The sequence below is a fragment of the Cylas formicarius genome, unplaced genomic scaffold (assembly GCF_029955315.1).
Source record: "Cylas formicarius isolate icCylForm1 unplaced genomic scaffold, icCylForm1.1 PGA_scaffold_1__22_contigs__length_36826433, whole genome shotgun sequence".
NCBI lineage: Eukaryota > Metazoa > Arthropoda > Insecta > Coleoptera > Brentidae > Cylas > Cylas formicarius.
Window position 1 is genome coordinate 30,977,077 of NW_026844264.1, and position 22,082 is coordinate 30,999,158.

At 32.5% G+C, this 22,082-nt stretch overlaps 2 protein-coding genes across 5 annotated transcripts in view; one reads left to right on the forward strand and one right to left on the reverse strand.

The window, feature by feature from the left end:
- The first annotated feature begins 2,877 nt into the window (after positions 1 to 2,877).
- The window catches only part of LOC132696193 (schwannomin-interacting protein 1 homolog), a 195,409-nt gene continuing 176,204 nt past the window's right edge, over positions 2,878 to 22,082 (forward strand). For 2 of the 4 annotated variants that reach the window (XM_060660891.1, XM_060660893.1), the window contains exon 1: positions 2,878 to 2,992. The gene's annotated coding sequence lies outside the window, so the exon portion shown is untranslated. Of the gene's footprint in view, positions 2,993 to 19,952; positions 20,050 to 22,082 lie in introns of all 4 variants that reach the window. The other 2 variants (XM_060660892.1, XM_060660894.1) reach the window with 2 other exon arrangements.
- LOC132697160 (facilitated trehalose transporter Tret1-like) overlaps positions 21,426 to 22,082 on the reverse strand; it is a 51,376-nt gene continuing 50,719 nt past the window's right edge. The window contains exon 10 of the mRNA XM_060662453.1: positions 21,426 to 22,065. The gene's annotated coding sequence lies outside the window, so the exon portion shown is untranslated. The remainder of the gene's footprint in view (positions 22,066 to 22,082) is intronic.

Genomic DNA, 22,082 nt, shown 5'->3' on the forward strand with positions numbered 1-22,082 from the left:
AAAGAAAAACGTTGCATATTTTAAAATCTAATATTTTCAAGTCTTCCGTAGAATATAAAAAATCTTATTCAATATCAACCTAATTAAAAATCACATCATCACTTCTGTAACTATATTAAATTTTTTATTGCTCAATATATATTGTATAATATCATAAATATTATACAATGCTCTTCACCACCTATAGAGAAATTATATGTATAAAAAAAGTGTATCACAAAATGTGCCAAAACGTATTGAACAAATTTTTTGTTTTTATGTCGTAAAATCCAAGGCAAGTTGGTAAATATATTTATCCATGTACTGGGCGTTCCATTTTTAAAAACTGAATTAATTAATTAACTAATTTAATCGAATTCGTTTGCCTAACAATAGCAAAGTTAGCGATAGTGCAAACTTTATTTGATATAGGGTTATATAACATCAAATATAAGAGAAATAATGGAAAAGCTCATTAATATACGTCGGCACAAGGCACTATTTGTCAGTTGGCTATTAGCTGCGAATTGTCAATTATTCTGTGGTTCTTAATTAACATTTGGTCACTATACCGTAATACAGATTTCAAGGCAGTTGCGAGCTTTAATTAAAAATAAATTAGAAATAATTTTTAATTATGATACATAGATTCAAAAATAAAATACCAATATATTAATCCTCAGCATGTAGCAAGAATTCTTAACCATTTTGTTATAATTCAATGATTCCAAGGTGTACCAGGAGGCCCATTCATAAAGGCCGTTCAGGAACCGTTAATCCTACAACTTAGGAAAATAATGTTTATAGGGAAATCGACCAAGAGAAAAAGCAGCAAATTATTTTCAAGTTCATAAAATGGTCGCAAGGGGGCGCAACCTCTACCGTAAAATAGAAAAAACCGGGTTTTCTCAAAATTTTTCCAAATTAACCTATATCAAAATTAGTTATACTCTAGATAAGGAAACTTTTTTCTTTGAACTATTTTTTTCTATCTCTTCAAATTAAGAGTGGGGGAAGGCTCATATATGGTTTAGAAAAAGTTGAATAACTTTTTTTTGGCTAATTCGATTTCGACGAACTTAGTTTAATTTTAAAGAGTATTTATAGGCGCCTTTGTCCAAAATTTCAAATATTATGGTACAAAATTTTTAGGTAGGATTAAAGAACGTAAAAAAACGCAGCAAGTAGTGCAAACAGTATGGCATAATAATTTTTTACCCTTCGAGGTATTAAAAAAATGGGTTTATTAAACATACGTGTTTAGTGTGAGGTTTTGTTTGAATTAATTGTATATTATGCAACAAGTGCGGTAAACGGCATTTGACGCGAGCGGAGCGCAGCGGAGCAAGTGTTTAATAAACGAGTGACTTAAAAAGTTTACCGAACGTATTGCATACTATACTTTTTCTACGACCGTTAGTTTTTGGGTACATTTTCGCAAAACAACACGAATACATTCACTGACATGACCGTCAGAATTGACAAACGTCAAAATTCAAAGCGTGGGAAATATCTCCGAAAACTCGGTCCCAAACTCGTGCGGCAAAACCGCGGAAATATCCGAAGTGGCTCGGTTACGTGAGAAACGAAACTGACGTCGTAAAGTGACGCTTCTCGCACGCTAAATCGATGTGTAATTAGATATTTTACAGACGGGAGTAGAAAAAATAAGTTTATAAAATTCATGGCATTACAAATCATAAACCAGAGAGGACTTCAATTTTTATGGAACCCAGCCCAAACATCAATTTATTGAGTTATTTTCTGAATAATTTTTTCTAACCTAATTTCCTCTCAATTATATTTCCTATATAAAATAAAATAGTATCGAGCCTTTGCTATAAATTATCATCCCGTTTCCACTACTTGCTGTGTTTTTTTACGCTCTTTCATATTAGCTAAAAATATTTATACCATTATATTTAAAATTTTCGAAAAAATCAAAAAAATAGCTGGTTTTGACATGAAGCGCCTCCTACCGACTCGTAAAGGAATTAATATCGTGATATTGACATGCTAACTAAGTTCGACACGAACTTAGTTACTAAGTTCGAGACGAAATATAAAAAAATAATTTAAACAAAATTGTTTTCTTATCTAAAGCTTTTTCTCTTGGCTAATTTACTTAAAAATATTTTTTTTTAGGACCAACGGGTTTATTAATGGACACCCGGTACTTTATAGCAGGATAGGCGATGTATTTTTGCCGACAATATCCTTTTTGCAAGCGCGACAAATTTTCTGGTATTGTTTAAATAATAACCAGAAATGGGAATTACGTGGCCTTAATAAAGATATTTTTCACAATTCAAAAGCGAAGTGAGTGTATGAAATTTGATTGGTAATTACTGAAACAGTTGACTTTGCTCGTGATTGCGTGAGTAATTTGCCTTGCGAAAATCGGAATAACATCATGAGCCTTCCGTCTTCCTTAGTTTCGCATTTTCGCTTTCAAACTCGTAGAAAAGTTACTCATAACTTTCCAAAACTTTTCCCACTTTTTTTTATCTAATCATGGTTTTGATTATGGAATAACCTGTGGAATAAGTTCAAGGCTCAATAATATATAAAAGTTATAAAACTAGTTATGAATCTGCTAGATATTTAATAGACCACAGTAAAATCACTTTTCAAAAAAAAAACTTTTTAATAAGCTGCTGGGCCGCCTTGTAGTACTTTGCGTGCCCAAATGGGGTTTTATAACTTTAAGGAAAAATAATGCGCTCACCATTTGTCTTTTGTTAGACCTCTGGAACCGCTCTCCCAACTCGAACATTTTCAAAACAGACGGACAACGTTGTTAGATAAAGAGCGAAGTATATAGGGGTGGGCCCTTATGGCAAATTTCATCGGCACTATTTAAGCGTCGCGACCCGACGGCACGTTTCCAGTGCTTCCGTAGGCGTCGAGGCGGAGGTCTCTTATTGGAGATTGAGTGTTCCGTGTGCGTATTTTTCTCAATAGCCGAAATTGCCGTCGAAGAACATTTCAGAACTTTCGACGACCCATTTGCGTACGTTTTTATTTATAATTTCCTTTAGGGTAGATTTTTTGTCATTACTTTCGTCAGAAATGTTGCATGAGTTTATCGTATTCTGAATTATTTAATATATATTTTAAATCCTTCATGACAACTGAAAATTTTTTGATGGTTAAGTACTGGAAATCGAAAAAAAAAGTAGAACATTTTAAAATATTTTTTCAGAACTGAAGCACTTTAATTGTGTGTGGAAATACTATGCATAATTAGACAATAAATCAAGAAAAATCAACTTCACATGTTTTTAGTTTATTACTTTTTTGTGGTTACCTTTTGCATTTTCAAATGGATTTTTTGTATTGTTATGACCATGCATTGAAGAGGTTTTCATTTTTTTAAAGCAAAATCCATATATCGGATTGAAAAAACTCAAGAAATTAAATTTCTTTAGAAGTGATTGAGGATTGTAACAACAATTTTTATTTTAAGAGAAATCAGTGGTGTATCATCAATGTCTGCCAAAATAAGCAGGTGAAATTCCGCACGCCCGCCACTGGTGTATTTAAAAAAATGTATTAGACTAAACAATACTTCCCAAATTTCATTAAAATATCTAAAGTGGTATTACCGATATTAAAAAATATATATTATTTTTGAAAACTGTACCTTAAAAGTTAAGTCGTATAGAGTATAGGACACATGTTTATATGAAGTTTTCCTTTTTAAAATGGACCCAAAAATCGCCTCCATACTTATTAAGATTCAATTAGAAAACATAATTCCGTAAAGGAAATATGTAATTCTAAAATAAATGAATATACAAAATGTGGTTTTCACAAAAATCTTAATTGAAGTGATGAAGGAAAGTTGAACAAACTTAACTTTAATTTTGTCTAAAATTTAAAAATGAAAAATATGCCAGCGAACTGGACCTATAATATAGAAATGTAAAGTAATTGATACTGCTGATTTTTATTATAAATATCCCTCTGCGATTTTGTTGCCTTGTGACATTCCTCGATAAAGGGCAAAGAAGCCGACAAATATCTCTAATTCCTACAGCCTTGCCCTTACCCGAGGCGTCAGAAATTTCAGACGACTGAAACAAAAAGTCGAACCACTCCAGATGAAATAAAGCGAACGGTCAAATCGCGGGAGGCGTATTTCAATTGGATTTCGCGGCACATCAAATTAAAGTTCCAATCGAATCAATACATATTTTGCAGTTGCTCCCTTGTTTTGTCTGACGACAGAGTTCAGGAAGTAAATCGAATTTGGGATCGACGGAGACATATAAAATGAAAACGCCATACTCAAAAGAAAACTGCGAACGTTAAAAAGTCGGAAATTATTTGCGATTGCACACAGCAGGACTTATAATGGATTGGGATTGATTTTTTTCTGGTCAAAAGGTTATCATTGTTGCTAACTTGTTGCTCACTAAAAATGGCAACTTGTAACCATTATAATGAATGGTGATGAATAATAAAAAAGTTTAACAAGTATATAAAAGCATATAAATCCAAATACAATAAAAAAAACTAAAGAAGGAAAACATATCGTTTATATAAGTATTATATTTCAATTTCTGATATTGTATATTTAGTTAACATACAAAAGCGGAAGTAGAAAACTGAAATAAAGATTCGTAGAAACACAGTTAGAAAGTGGTTAATCATGATGATTTATCGTAATTTTTGATTTTCATTACATCCCCCCTCCAATTACTTGACTTTTGTAAATGGTGTAACAGTTCTAGTGATAATCACAGTTATATCCATGAATGAACTTTTATTTGCATTTTTAATTCGCACACCCAGTGCTGAGACTACTTTGGACAAAGATCTTTGCTTTAAGGCATAGTTTACTATTGGGATAGTATGAGTTAAACGTTTTTTGCTGTGCTGCTGCATTTTCAACTCTTACTGACTACATGTTCTTTCGTTTATCAAAAAATGTGAAATAATTTGGACACCGTGGACAATAACCTCTACTAACCAACCCAAAACGTGTGTACGGTGCCAGTGTACTGCTAACATTGTAAGAAGTTACAAAAAAAAATCTTTGCAATAACCATTAAAATTATCAATAAATGCTCACTTACACGGATTTTCTATTTTAAGTGATTTGTATACTTATTAGTTATTTTATTATTTAGTAAAATTCACGTTCCTGTTTTCTTAGGTAAAAATTTTATTATACAAAATTGTGATCCGCAAATATAGCAAAGCTGAGGTATGGTCTTGAGGAACGAGGCCCAAAAAATTTTCACAAATAATTTGCATAATAATTAACGCGCGCGGTCGAAATAATAAAGAAAAACTTTTCCAATTTTCCGTACTGATAAAACGCGCAATCTTCAAAGAGTGAATTGCACGCCTCTGGCAGCTTCTTAAATTAAACCACCCTTCTCGCTACTGAAAAGGGTGCATTTCAAATAGACAAACGGAATATGATTTAAACTGAACCGTCTAAGATAGACCCAAAAGTCGATCGTTAGTCCCAATAGGCGAGGCGTTTTTAGACTTTTATTGATACCTTTCGGTAAAACGGGCAGGAATTTTGGTAGCTGAGAAGTTCCATTTCCATTTCTCTTTAACACCAATGCTCAACAAAAACCATTTATTAAAATTTCATATGTTTTTGTGTTGTTTTATTCTCAAAAAAATACACTTGTTATACTCTTAAAACAGTTTTCAAACCAAATGAACCTTTAAGTTCACATTGTTAAAAGTTTGATAAATATTTAAAAAAACGAGTTTGATACGAGACCTCTACCGAGAAGTAGACCAAAAAATTTGTAAATGTATTGCAGGACAAAGTAAAGTTTCATTTAAAATATGAGTTCGTTCCAGATGATTGATCGACACTGCATAGGGAAAGTGTTTTATTCCACTGTTGTTAAAAAACCATCAACCTAAAAATATAATTACAAAGCAAAATCTCAATTAAGAAGAATGACCACCGAAGCATTTTCTTTATCTGCTTTTAGAATTACTTCACTTCATACATTAACTAACCAAAAGGTGTATATAACGTTAAATAATAAGGGGCTTAGTGAGTCTCCTTGCCTAATACCTGTAGTTACATAGTTTCAATTATTTTATTTATTTTGTATATATTTTCGATTAGTTTTATTATATCAAATGAGATATTTCTGGGATAAAGTGTATGTAGCTGCACTCTATCAAATGCTTTTTCTAAGTCTATGAAGCATAAGAAAATTGGCCGTATTCCCTTCCAGTGCAAAAAAACTGTAACTCGGCCTTTTTCCATAAAATGTTGGTATTCTGCTCCCGCCGCGGCACCCGGAAGATGCTTACTGGAAAAACGGATTATGCCGATCGAAAGGGGAGTCGAAAAAAAGGAGACGATATTCCTCTCGGGAGAATCGTCGTATTTCGGGTCCCGTGTAGCTTCAAAAATTTATGTTAAAAAATGTAGGTTAGTTCCGTTTTGATATGCCTGCGACGAAATTTCATCGGCGTGTGCCATAAGTGGAATCGCGGAAGTCCGAGACCGGAAAGGTCCGCACGATGGGCTCCAATTCTTGGCCCTAATTCGAATTTTTCATATCCGAGGAAACTTCGCGTCGTGTAAAATTTTGTGATTTATTAAGTCAGTTTTCGGAAAATCCGATAGAGGACCCATTCCGCGGGTTCAGTAACGTCACTTACGAGACACTTACAAAAATTGCTAATTTTCCTAATAAACTCCATGTCGTAACTAAAGGATCTTTGAAATCTACCAGAATGGTGAAGAGGAATAATTACAAAATTTTCAAAGAAACTTCCACAAGCTCAGTAATCCAGAGGAACTCAGAAGTTTTGTGAAAAAAGAAAAGATATGATCATTGTTGTCGACCAACCGAATCATGTACCATTAACTGGGGCATACGAATTTATCACTAATCATATTGTCTTACACGTTACATAATAGGTCTTCTCAGACCTATATTATCAATTCCATGGTGACACTTTTTTTATTAATAACTGTAGGACACCAATAAAAAATTATAGTTTATCCTATTTTACGGCTAAATAAAATAGTGTCATACAAAAAAAAATGATATGATCATTTAGCGGGGCATACGAATTTATTACTGACCAGCTAATTTTTATATCCAAGCTTAATTAATAATAGTACAATTAAGTGGTTATATTGCCTACAAGTTACATAATAGGTCTTCTCAGATATACATTTGAAAATTGCCAATTCCACTTTTTTTATTACTAACTGCAGCACGTACGTACGTACGTAGGATGCCGTAAATAATACGTTGAGAAGAGCAGTGATTAAAGAAGGAGGGAACAAGAGCATCGCATAATGTTTTTTAAGATTTCAAGTTAGAAAATTCCCTGAGCTATACCAACCTTCTAGACCACCAACAGCCAAATTTTTTGCTTCGTTGCACCGTGTTTTTGACCCCTTTCGTTTACATCTCGAATGTCAAAATATTAACAGTGACCTTGAACAGAATTTCTAAAGATTTGTTTGTTCTTTACTCCGAGAAAAATTTACGGTAATGTCTTGCTTCTGAAGTATTTATAACAATAGGCCATTAGAAAACGAAGCCAAAAATTTGGGGTTACTTTTAGACACAAAACTTTGCTTTGAAAAACACATCTCAGCTTGTACACAAAGGGCTGTTGGTCGTATAGAAGGTTTGAATAGCTCAGGGCATTTTCTAACTAGACATCTTAAAAAACATTATGCGATGCGAACTTCTGGAAAAAAATTTTCTTTACCTCTTTCGAGCCTGGTTACCAAATTCAGAAATCCAGACGAAAGTACTTAATCATGAAAATGTTAGTTTAGATTTTGTTAATGTCAGAAAATAAAAAAAAATAATTTCCTAAGGCCCAATGCAATTGTACCTATAATAACATTTCTAGGTTCTGTATGTTTTAATTAATTTGTTTATCATTTCACATTTTATTTAATTTTTAGTTGAAAGTTAGATGAGTTCATTAGATTAAAGGCTATTTGCAGCAGAAAGTTAACTACCCTTAAAAAGTCATCTTTCAAGCTCATATATTCTGGGGAACAGGAATATAGAGAATATAGAGAATTATCGGAAAAATATCGACCAGCAATAACAGAAAATTAGATAACCATCAGGGAATATTCCTAAAGCGAACATATAAATTTAAAATGAAAAATTTCTTAATCCTAACCCCAAACGCTAAGTATTGACATTTTACTTAAATATTCATTATTTTTGTATAAGGGTATGCTATAAGGATTTATGCTAAGATAAATATTATGCCAGATTCGATAAATAAGTACAAAGCATTGTCAATTGTTGTCACATAATTGAAATAATTTACTTACTTCTTTAAATATTGTTTTTGACATTTATTATAAAAAAGTTCATTCTATTTGAGTCAGAGTTTCGATTCGTGAGCGTAGGAGTAACCTACCCAAGGAGTTTTGTAAACTTCTATTTAACTCTCGAATCTAAATTGAATCTATATAGAGCGGCCGAGAAACATTCTCTATATCAAGACGGTTTAAAGATTGAAACAATTTTGAGGTCCGTAACACAGAGTTACCATCAAACTCTTGACTGGAACCTTCGGCACTGCAATAACACACAATAACGCATTTTACCACAAACCGAAACTCAAGCTTACGTACTCGACGCGCGTTTCGACAACCATCTTCTCCTGAAGATCCACACCAAACAGTTGCAGTTAAGCTCTGAAGAAGCCAGCAGGATGATTGGCGACACGTCAGCAAGTTTGATTGATCAACCGACCCATTAGGAATCCAGAAGTTTTGCAAAAAGTATTACAGTAGCCAGCGGAAGTTTCTTTTAAGATTTAATTCTTTCTTTAAATTGTCTGTTTATGTTTATACATGTTGCCTCCTGCAGACCTCTCGGACAAGGCGAAATTATTTCGATCGTTTAATACTATTAGGGGTCATTTCAAATTCTAATTTCTGGTCCATGTCCAAACGCGCGCTGTAATGAGGCCAATCGTTGCCTCTACAGTCCGATATTGGAGATTAATGACATTCTAGGGCAAAGGTTTATTTTAAGTATTGACCTAACGAAATCAATACTCTTTTATGGGCTACTTCAATTGCATCATCGAGAGACAAAACAAAACAAATCGCTTTACGAACCAATAAATTCGAAGTAAATTTCGTTTCGCCGTTCCTCAACTTCCGTATTTCGTAAGTATGTAAAGCCCGTTTCAGACGAAGCCAGTAATCTAGCACTCCGGCTGTCTAATAATACTGTAGTCAAGTGTGTCGGTCCAGCTGACGAGATTCGAAGGGAAAGAGTTAAGAAAATACGTGGTGAGAAATCCGTGGGGTCGCTTTAGGGTTTCAATTATTTGGTTACACGTACCGATCTAAATTATGTCGCCACTCACTCGACTATGTTAAAATCTTGTATTAAGGATGACTCCAAATAGAGATTGCCAATAGGAGCTTGTATAATAAAATATAATTATTTATATGGATGTTTCAACAATATATTTAGAAGAAATGTTAAAATATCAATTGGTTAGAGAAAACATCAAGAAATTTCAGAACAACTGACAAAAGAAAATATTAAATATTTGAAGCTAATATAAGCGGAACTGTTAGCTAAACTGGAAGTACACTTCGAGCAAAAACAAATCTAAAACCTGGAAATTCATACAAATTTACGTTAAGTGATAAGTATAAAAGCTTTGATATCCTTGTGCAAAGTCCCAGAAACTGCGTTTGAACCCGGCTTAAGGAGCGAACGTCTTATGGAGTTCGATCCAACATTTATTTCAGCAATTTTCCATTCAAAGTACGCCGTGGATATCGCGCACAATGCAGTTTACTCATAAAGCTCCAGGAGTCATTTCGAGCGTGGAAGAATTCGTGGAAGAGGATACTAGGAAATGAGATTTTATTGACAATGAAACGTTATGAGTGGTAAAAGCTACCGTAAATATCTTTGAGCATCATTATTTTAGTAGTTCATAAAGAATCGAATGGTTAGTTTTGTCGCCCCGTTCAAGGAGTAGAAAATGTGTTTCATAATGTTCAGTGATTAGCTTTTTAACAGGTTAGGTAGTTAGCAAATGCCAATTAAGAAAAGTTATTGCCTTTTTAATTTTAAACATATATCTAACATTTCAACGTAATTATTTTTAGTTGCGAATTATTTGTTTTATCGGAAGTAAAAATCGTAACGATACCTGAGATATTTATTTCGTGTCACCACTGTGAGCGTTTTATTTAAATTGTGTGCTCAGTTTTCATGCCATTTATTCATGAATCAACTGATGTATGCAATATTTTTCAAGTGCCAACAATAAAGCTTTGTCAACCTGCTAAGATAGATAGATTTGTTGAACTATACAATTCAACACTTTCACCTGATCTGTGTCCATCAGAATATAATTTATCTAAAGCTTTCAGAATTGATATAATCAATATACGCTCAACAAAATAGAGGCCACTCCACCTAAATTTAGTACGAAATGAATTAAAAGACTGGCGTACTAGATTTTTGAACAGATTCCATAATTTAGCAAAAAATATAATATAGATTAAAGAGAATTATTCAGAAATTTATAATCGTAGAGCCGAGATGGTTCTCAAGAATAGAATTAAAGCATGGACGGGCCAGAAGTAATGGCATAACAAATTTTTTCTTCTTTCATTTTAATAGGTCAGTTTTGTTTCTCACACATCCTAAAAACTTATATTTCCGGAATATTAACGCACGAGTTTGGGAGCCAATTTCCCACGGCTTAAATTTTGACGTTAGTCAATTCTGACGGCCAAAAACTAATGGTGGTAGAAAAAGTAACATGTTTGCTCAGTTCATTATCGTTTTTACCACATTTGTTACCAGAGTTTATGAAAGCGTTTCACTCGCTATAAGTAGGTCTGAGCTACTAACCAAATTTTTCGTTTTTCTTGCTAGAAGATTCGAAAAACTAATAATTAATTAATAATTAATTAATTAATTTTATTATATTTTGAAATTTGAAAATTAGTAAAGTATTAATCAAGAAAATTTTGGGACAATTTTTTGCCTCCGCTTTTATAGTATATTATGCAACAAGTGGGGTAAACTGCATTTAACTCACGAGTTTTGGTTGATTTAATAAACGAGTGATTTAAAAAGTTTACCGAACGTGTTGCATACTATATTCTTTATACGACCTTTAGTCCATGGTTACATTTTCGCAAAACAACACGAATACATTCACGGACATGACCGTCAGAATTGACAAGTGTCAAAATTGAAGGCGTGGGAAATATCTCCGAAATCATCCGATTGCTGCCAAACCCGTGCGGTAAAATTCCGGTGAGAAACGGGAGTCAAGGGTGCCTTTTATATTAGTCAATAGCTCAAGTTTCTTGTCTTATAGACTCAGATGGCGATGAATGTTATGAATAGCTCTTTGGCTTTTTCGCCAAACTGATGATACTCAGGAAGGTCAAAAACTGCTTTTGCCCAATGGGAAATCACAAAAAAATCCAAGGTTGGTTGGTTTTGGTTGCAATAGCTTATTCTAAAACCCAAAAAACATTCATGATGCATATTAAAAATTATTTAAAAGATGAGAATGGCCAATTCCTTAGTTGAACAATGAAATGTTACTGAAAAGCTTTCGGTTTTGCAATCCAATGCCCATTTGCAAATCCGAATGCTTTTATTTAAATTGGTTCTCTAGTTCACCGTTAAAATTAAATTTACCGTCATTTTCAAAGTCGCCAAGTCGAATGCGAATACATTAAAATGAGATAATCCTCGGTAATTCTTTTATATTACGTATCACAGGCCAAATTAGATACGCTCTAGCGTTTTATCGACGCAGCGGAGCTTTAAAACAGAACCTATTGTTTCAATGTGCTAAAAAAAAAATAGTAAAGGAAAAGCGATGAATATGAATTTTATCGTATTCAGTACAGAAGCCATCAGTTTAATCAAAAAGTCTGACAGGTCAAGTTATACTTTCTACAAAACTTCTGGATTCCTCCGGAATCGAAATTCCTGACGTTTCGCCAATCATCCCGTTGGCTTCTTCAGAGCTTGACTGAAACTGAAAGGTCAAGACATGATAGAACAAAAGGAGGAAAAGCTCGGGCAATGTAAACATCGACACATATCAGCAAACGTCATTACTTAATTTTAATTGTTTCTATTCATTTTATTTAAGACCCTCGTTGTAGAGTAAAATGAGCCACAAGCAATTGGTAAAAAAATTATTCGTTTTTGAAAAACACTGATCGCCAAAGCAGTTTTTATATTGGCGGTAAAAATATTAAAAGAGCTCAGACACTGTTTGAAAGTTTATTCTAAGAAACAACAGAAACTCGATTTACAATTTCTGGGGAAGATATTCAATTTTGAAGAATCTATTCAAAGCATATACCGCAAAAAATGACATATTCAATTTGCGATATTCGCAATGAACGTGAGTCTAGTATCGTGGATGCTTTTCTGCTTATTTAATTATCCTGCTCATCACTTTTCAAGTTCTTTTAGATTTTTAAGATCACATGTCATCCAACCATTACTACAATGATCCTTCATTCTCGTCTTAGCCCTGATCAAAATACAAAGTACAGGAACGATAGCTCTTATCAATGTTTAATAAGATACATTTTCGAGTTAAATTGAATGCTAATAGGAAACAACAAGGCGATTTCGAATTCTCATCTTGCGTTTCCGTTCTGAGCGTGAGCAATACTCAATATTTTAACCTCACGTAGCGGGTATTCATGGTTCGAACGGAATAAAATGCGCTATCGTTGAAGGCACTCGGTTTCATTTGGCCATTGAAAATGATAAAATGATGGCTTCTCCATTGTCATACAGCGTGTATTTAATCACACCCGCTCTTAAAGTTACCTAGCTCAGAGGTAGCGATAAAGTATTTATCTGAAACATATCTACGTTTGTGATTTGGTTATTTATTTGAAATCGTTGCATTATCTTAGTTTCAATTCAATTATAATATAGCACATTTATATTACTAAAAAAAATATAATATTTTTGCTAATATGTGTAAAGATAAAAATTGCTCCAAATTACACAATGAAACAGAACAGATTAATAGAATAATATCCATTTCTTTTGCTATTTTAAAATCAAATTAAAATGTCTTCATTCCGCTGACAATTACAACATTGTACTTTAGGATTTTCTTAAACTAGTCCTGCTACTCAGTTAGGTTTTGACGAATGAGTGTTGTTTGTGTTTTTTGTCATAAATTAAAAAAATTGTGACAGTTAAAAATGGAACTTAATAGGGAGCATTTTCGTGAAATAATTTTGTACAACTTAGACGTCGACTAACTCAACAATAATCCATCGATGAAATTAATTATCGCTGGTTTTCGGACTTCAGCAGTGGTTGTAATTTTCCTAAGGATGAATTTAGTGCGGAAACCGATTTTCAGAATCAAAGCCCACAAAAGTTGTTCGTGCGCGAATCACCTCGAATCAAATGGTAGTCTGTTTTTTCAGGAAAGCTGGCCATGTTGCAACTGTTCTTTTGGTGAAAGGTAAAACAGTCAATTTTGAATGGTACACAACCATTTTTTTTGCCGAGGGCCAAAGACGAATCTCTCACCGATCACTGCAAACAAAGAACTTTTTGAGCATTAGAAACATTGATTTGATGAGCCATCCACCATATAGCCCTGATTTAGCACCTAATGACTTCTTTTTATTCCCATACATTAAGAATAAATTACGCGAGCAACGATTTTTGACGCCAGAAGAAGCGATTGATGCGTTTAAAAAGCATGTTTTGGAGGTGCCCGAATCGATCTGCGAAAAGTGCTTTGATGATTGGTTTTATCGAATGCAAAAGTGTAAAGTTCGTCAGGGTGAATATTTTGAGAAACAGTAAAGTCATATTTGTTGGTAGCTTATAGTTTTTTATTACAAAATCCGAAATACATAAGGTGGCCCTCGTAGAATAAAATCGCTATATAATAAAATCACTACACAAAAACGCAGGATAATTTAGAATATAAATAACTAACCAAAACTATCACAAGAGAACTATGATTAGATTTAGCGTTGTGAAATTGACCGGTCAATTTTTTTTGTGTCAATTGACCGAAATAATATTAAAAATACAATAGATTCATATTTATTTATTTCTTATTTATATTTATTTATATATAGTCAAAATTTTTATTGAGATTTATTGAGAGGGTTATAGGTAAATCGTAATCGCATAATAATTTATTTTAATTATATTATTATTAAATAATGATAACACTCTACAATTGCAATATGTTATTATATTTAAATTTAACTAGTCAATTAAGAAGTGGTCAACAATTCTCGGCCACGAAATCAATTAAGTTGTTTTAATCTTGTATTTTAGTTTTTTTGGTGTATTTATTTATTTATTGTATTATAAATTCATATTTATAGGAAGTTTTTTCTTTAAAATTCAAAAAATTACTGATACCGTTGCCTTTTCAAAGTTACCAACTGGAAAAAAAATGGATGGGGGGCAGCACCATCAAACTTGAGCTGCTCGAAGACTTATTGCGATAAATCCGTATAAAAATCGAATAAAACAGGAATTTATAAAACAGTTACGCCCAGCGAAAGTGCCGTAATACTATTGTTATCGTCGCTTTCGTATCTCGTCCTCGAATGTTGTTCACTGCCCTCCGAATATAAAGTGTTGATTCATTCAAATTTTGAGCATCTACAGCCATTTTGCGCATACATACAGTGCGGGTGCTAAATAAAAAGTCTATAGCTATTACACGGACGCGTGCATTTTTAAAGTCTTGCTATAACATCCACATAAACTTGTGTTTTATTTTTATGTCAACGTGTCAGCTTTGCGGTATGGAATAGCTACTAATATTATTAATAAAAACATTTTAAATAATAAATAATTATAATTGAAATGTCATATGATCAAACACAAATTAACTTGTTTGTTCAATAAAAAAAACAAAATTTACGGCCGCTTATTAGAATTACTGTTTTTTGTGTTTTTGAAAATCAATTTAATTAAATTTCTCTTTTTAATTCAAACAAATTGTAAATTAAACAAGTATATCTCTGATATCTCTGACGATTCGGGAGTTATTTCCGGATCTGATTATGCTAATGAAATTAATTGAAACTATTAAAACAGCGTCATAAATGCTATAAATGGGATGAAATAATTTAATGGAAAAATGGAATGATTGGAAAAAGTTTATGGCAAACAGATTATAATCAATGAGCGATGTAATATATCACCTTACTGCTTTCCGCTATTATTATTGCATTTTGTAAACTTGAACCATGAAATGGCTAGAAGAACAATATTAACTAATATGGACAATGGCCCATTGGTAACATAAATTGTGGTTGGTGTGACATATCTCTGGGGAATTTTAATGTTTTAATAATTACTTAAAAGGCATTTTTTGTACTTAATTTTTATTATTTGTTGTCGTATCGTATATGATTAACTGGAACCACTTTTTCATATGCTATTACTATATAAAGTCATTAGTTAGAATGCCATAGTATTGTAATCAAAACCATATGGGAAAATTATTTTTGATATCCAGCCAGAAAAACACAAGAAGAAGAGTCATTACACTTCTTGAAAAACTATCAAAAAAACAGTAATAAAAAACTGCTGTACTGCAAAATTTATAAAAAATAATTCTTAAAAGCAGGTCGATCGATATATTGTGAACAAGGGCATGATCTAAAATTTGGCATTTCTCTCTCGACCATTCCAGAATTTGTAAGGTATGCAAATAAAAAACGAGCGTTCCACGATAAGGTCTAATGAAAGTCCGCAGTGCCGAAACGAATGAAAGTTCATCTCGTATTTAATGAATGAGTAATACTTTGGCTGTTTGTATTCGTCCCGAGGAAAATCTTTTAATTGTCTTTGAGTGAAGATTACTTTTCATTTGGCCAAATACAATGAAAATCCATTACCGCGTCTAATAAACAACGGATTAAAAAACCGCATGATACCTTTTCGCATTTGTGAAACTTTGGGAATAATTATGTAACTTTTCCGAGGGTTTAAAATGTCGGTTGTGTTAAATGTAAAAATTTGTCTCTCTAAATCCAAGCTTCACGTAATATGTATTAGGAAATTCTTCTAAAGTCTTATCTTCCAACGTATCGCCAGTAGGTTGGTTGACACATCTCTTTCTCATTCCTAGAAATATCAATGAGGGATGATATATTATAAGAAAAGTCGATTTGAAAATTAATAATAATAATAATAATAATAATAATAATAATAATAATAATAATAATAATAATATTAAAAATGATAATAATAATAATAATAGTCTTTATTGAGAATTGAGATGACAATACAATTTGTAACAATAGAACCCGTATCAAAGAAAAATAAAATATAAGCAAAAGACAAATAAAGTAAGTAATTTTAGAAATAATTCTGTGATTAATTAAAAGACGAAAAACCCAATTAGCACTTTATTTATCTTAAATTTTAATCTTAATGGTACCTCCACCGTTGCTCCTAAATTTTTGGCCTTGGTAGCAAACGACAAGGGTTCCTAATTTATCTCAAGATGCAAGTATCTTTCCAGAGTCGCGAGCAAAAAGTAGCACCCGAGTTTTAGCAGCATTTAACTTTAAAGCACGTCTCTCACTATAAGTATAAACCTGCTGCAGAGCGAAATTAATATCTGCTTCGACCTCATCATAATGAAACGGATCAAAAATATAATTAAATATATACAGTAAAAATAATAGCGGCCCCAAGATTGATCCTTGAGACACCCCTGACGCCAGCTGTTGTCCTAACAACTTGTCTTCTATTTTGCAAGCAGTTGCAATAGAGAGCCTGTAGGCCGTCAGAGAGAACCACACAATCAAAAGCTTGAGAAAAGTTGAGTAGAATTTTTATGGTCGCAAATTTGTCATCTAAACTCTGAAAAATTCGATCTGTCACATTTAACAACATAACATAGAGCTGTAAGTACACAACCCTCTCCAGAATCTTTCTCATCACATGAAATAAGCTAATCGGCCTTAGATCATTAAGCGATTCAGGTGAACTTTCTTTAGGAATGTGACGCAGAACAGCTGTTTTCCAGCAGGCTGAAAAGTAACCATTCTCAAGATATGAATTTACTATGTGGGTTATATGGTTAAGTAGTAGGGATAAACTTAGTTTCTACATTAAAAGTGCAATTCAATCAACTCCCGAAGCATTTGATTTAGGACTATAATAAAATTCTCCTATTTCAAGTCAGTAATCTAATATATTTAATTGGGCAGTTAGTTTTTGACTATTGGACGATAATATTATGTAAATTTGTTGTAAAACATGTCCAAAATTTGGTTTACATTTTTTGTAGATCTTATAGTAGATTAAAAAACAGAATAATGATTACATAGGTAAGGCAATTGAATTAGTTAAATGATATTTAGTGGTAATTGTTGGTGTAATTAGATGTAATTTCTGATAAAATTGACAATTTAGTGTACACAGATCCGCTATTGAAATCTCCCTGAACTCACGACGAATTCTGAAGCCATCCATGATGATGAAGATATTAGTAGGTATTGTCGAGCATATTAAAATACATTGCTGTAAAACGATGGCATCAAAAAACGATTTTTTATCACAACACAACGTGGCTATAGAGCTCAGTGAACATCCATTTTACGAGCTTCAAAATTTATTTTAATTTCGGGTCCGAATAGGTATTTTATTTTCAGACGGTTCACTATCGAACGGTTGCCTAATATATTCCAATTTTAATTTAGTTTAATGGACAAATGTTATTAAATTTTTACCATTCAATAAATTTGTAACGAAATTGGATGGGCGTTTAAATATTTCACTTGATGTTTTGTGACTTGCATATGGAGCGAGTGTCATTTTTTCAAAACATGAGAGTGACGTTCATAATTATACAAGTTCTTTTTATATATTTATTTTCATTTTCGTAATTTAGTCAATCAATATTATAAAGTCAATGAAGAGCGATATATCAATGAATAACATCAGTCCAAGATAACTTCAATATAGAATCAAGAGAAGAAGTGCCACTTTTTTATTTTTATCGAATAAAGTCTGCTTTCTAATTGTGTTCTGTAACTGCTGATGAGTTCATTTGTGGTCGTCTTAAGGCTCTTTCATGTTCTTTGAGCCTAGTTTGATATTTTTCGTCCCGTCGTAAATATATTCGCGTATATTGTTCAAAAATTGACATTTGACATTAATACAGAACGTTTGGTTCCAGATTGTAGGATTTTAATATATCTGAAATAATGTCGAGAGTTTCAGAAATAGAGACTTCACTAAAGACGCATTCTATGTCGAAATTAACCAGAATAACCTATAGACCAAATGTAATAGCTTTTAATTAACCAATGAAATGAAAGGGATTAAGTACAAAACTATTAGCTTTCCCTGTAAAGAGTTTTAATATAGTAGTTGGATATTTTGCTAGACAATATGTTGCAGAAGCAATGGTGGGTGTAAATCTTAGGGAGTCCGTAGAGAGGAGGAATTTTAGAGTCATAGAAATTGACACACTTTTTCAAGGATACTGATAGAGATGAAGCCTTAATAACAGATTTATGGTTGAGTTCTATAGATAACGTAGGATCCTTTTTAAGTTAACGATAGAATTCGTCTGCTAGAATATCTTGAATTTTGTTACTTTTCCTTTATATGCTTTAAAAAATATGATGTCGGGATTAGATTTTAAAGATTTTAGAGCAGTGCGTTCAGTTTTTGTAATATAATATATTGGTGAAATGATAGATTTATCACAGTGTTTAGTAGTTGAGAAGATAAACGAAGATTTTCATCTTTATCATGAATCATGTTTGAAAGGATATCGACTTCGGATGGGGACAAGACGTAGAAACAGAAGAGACTTATTGATTTGGTCTATTTCATTACGGGTATGATGAATTCTTCCTCGAAGTAAAGCAAAACCAGATTTGCGAAAAATGTTATAAGCAGTACATGCCATTTTTTATAAAGGTACTTTGTCGTTTTAGTTTTAATTATTTTAAAAATAAAGCTCGATGCAATGTAATAATATTCTTGTGTTAAACAAATCAACCGATTACAGGACGTGATATATGCGTCACACCTTTGTATTTAAAATATAAATCTCAAACCACAGTTTAGGAATGTTTGTATTCTTTGTTTATGAAAAGAATAAATAAGAACTAAAACTTTAGAGCTTTACGAAATTACATATCAAATCATTTGATAAAAAAAAAGATATATAATTTCGTGAAAATGTGAACTTTTAGTTCTTATTTATTTTGATAAATGAATTTTCATCAAGTAAAGGCCACCTCAGTTCAATTTATGAAAAGACACGTAGAGACGTGCCATAATAGCACAGACTATAACCAGGTATCGCAATTTTGCTTTGTTTGAATACAGTTTTTGTACCTGATGATTTATATATAACCAATTCATCTAGGCCGTCCGAGACGGTGTCGAAATGGAATTGGGATAACTGGGAAATGTGCATAATTTTCGCTCGATATATTCCGGCCAATTAAAAATATCCTGATTAGCACGTACGGCCACAAATTACACAAACAAGAATTATCCTTATATACGTATAAATACCGAGTCTAATTTAACACCCCCTGCACACACCGCAACGCGAAATTACCATCACCAAACCCCGAACTACGACGTGACCAGGATTACGAACCGGTTGGAAAATTGTTTCACCCCGCGGCGTTTATTTGCCGAAACTAATTTTTGTTGCGGAATCAAATCCATTGCCTCTGTTAATTGGATATATTATTAGAGATATTTTTCGGCGAGATTATTAATTTGGGTGTAAAATGCGGTTATTTCCGCTTTACCGCTCAAATGATTACGTATATACAGGCTGTCCTGGAATAAAACTTCTAAAAAATTCCTAACCATGTATCATACGCTCCTGAAATTCTGAAATATTTACGCACCTGCACCTGCAACTTTTGTCCTTCCCTTTAATTCGAAAAAAGTGTTTTTTTTTTGTTGCAGAAAAGCTGCCACTAAATATCTGTTTACGTAAGAGAGAGCGATGCCAAAATTTAGCGAAGGTGATCTAGTACATTCCTTTGCATGACCGATATCGATGGTAAGTCATACAGGTTGTCCAAAAAAATTTAATTTAAAAAAAAAATGCAGTAACAGTAAAATCTTTTTTTTATGAAACTTAAAACATCAGCGAGTCGCAGCTGAGGCAAATAATTTATAAGATAAATCTTTTTTAAGTGGATTTTTTAAACGAGAAACAATCTTCACTCAATTTTGTAGATTAATTATTGATCCTCTTGAAGGTTTCTCTGAAATATATTTTTTTTGGAAATGCGAATATTTGACACACCCTGTACAATCGCCGATCACACTTATTGAAGCAGGTGTGTTCACTAGCTCCTGTGACATTTTGAGGAAAAAACAATTAAACTTTAATAAAGCGTCTTTCCGAAAAACAATTTTTTTTTAGTATTTAAGCGAATGAGACAGGGGAGATGTTAACAAAAGTTACTTATGATTGTTGACAATACCAGAAAGTGTATGAATATACATGGTAGTCCATATGAATTTCCAATATTGCCGTGTATTTCAAGTCGAATGGGCAACGCTGCAGGTGCGCAAATATTTCAAATAGATAGACAATGTCAGTATACCAAATTAAAAAAAAACTATTTAGTTTTCCAGTACTTTAATAGTACACTCAACGTGAATCGCGGATTAAAATTAAGAAACTTTTTATAAACTAAGGTCCCAACTGGTCGTTTAACTTCGTTTTTAAGAGTGTGAAACCTGACGACGGGTTTTCTAAAAATATTTTTGAATATCATTAACTAAAATTTGGTAGATTGACACCGAATGAACTAAAATTTACTTTTGGACTTTTAGTGGTTTTTTACTGAAGAATAAAAAAATCTGTCGTACACAAATTTTTCTTCTTTAATCTGCGAATCAAAATTCAAATAATTGGTAAAATATTTTAGTCGGATTTGAAATTTTTTAATTAATTAATTATCACCTTCTCATTTGGGAGGCCGTCGATTATACGAAATTGTGTTTCTATTTTGAGCCATAAAAGTAATTTAAAATATTTGCATCCAGTTTTGGGTTGCCCTCTACGGACGGAGTTAGGAATTGCCTATTTTATTTACGTAATATATGCAAAACTATCACGCTATCAAAATAATTGTCCAGTTTTAAAATTTTTTAAAAATATTTTTAGCTGGATAGCTTAAACATGAATTGCATGCCATGCAGGGATAGCGTATAATCCAACTTCTAGTTTGATGCTATTCTTATTTCTATAGCCTTTCAATTCTAACAGCAATTTCTAGTGTATTTTGGGGCAGGTAACATTGACTTTATTAAATAACTATATTTAATAACACTCCAAATCAAACAATAGGAACCCTGTTATGGAATGGGATGGTTCAATTTTGTTATAAACATGCACTTATTTGGAGTTCTCCAAAATATTTGCGTTTATTAATAATTAATTAATAATTAAAAATTACCACTTCCGTGCAGTTCGGAAAGAACACTAAATATTCCGCATCACTTTCACTTATATTGTGATACTTAGTATTATAATTTATTGATTATAATTTGTATATCAAATTAAAGAAGTAGTTATTAACCACTTAATTTAATAAATACATAGATATATAACAATGTATATCTAATAACTAATATTTTTAACTTCTAACTCTTAGCGAATGCAATCAAAATTTTATAAACAGACCAGACCAATTATATGATCAGTATGCTCTTCACTTCGTCCACAGCCGGTAACGTGTCTTGGTGAGGTATTATTTTCGATATTATGCAAAATAGCTGTCGCTCTTCAGATCGTATTGGTGCAATGACATAAACCAAACCACATCAAATTCCCAACTTCCGGAATCTCCATAAGTTGCTAGGCAACTGACAAAGTCATACCGCACACTGGAAACTTTAATTACACGCCACAAACAATCGCGATGATTAATAATAATTGAACTCAGTTTTAATCATCCCCTGATGATACAAACATGGCGAAACGCGAACCGAACAATAAATATTTTGCTTTAGTAAACTGTACAGCTAAATAAAGGTAGTTACATATTAATTCATATCCGGCCTGAAATTGGAAATTGT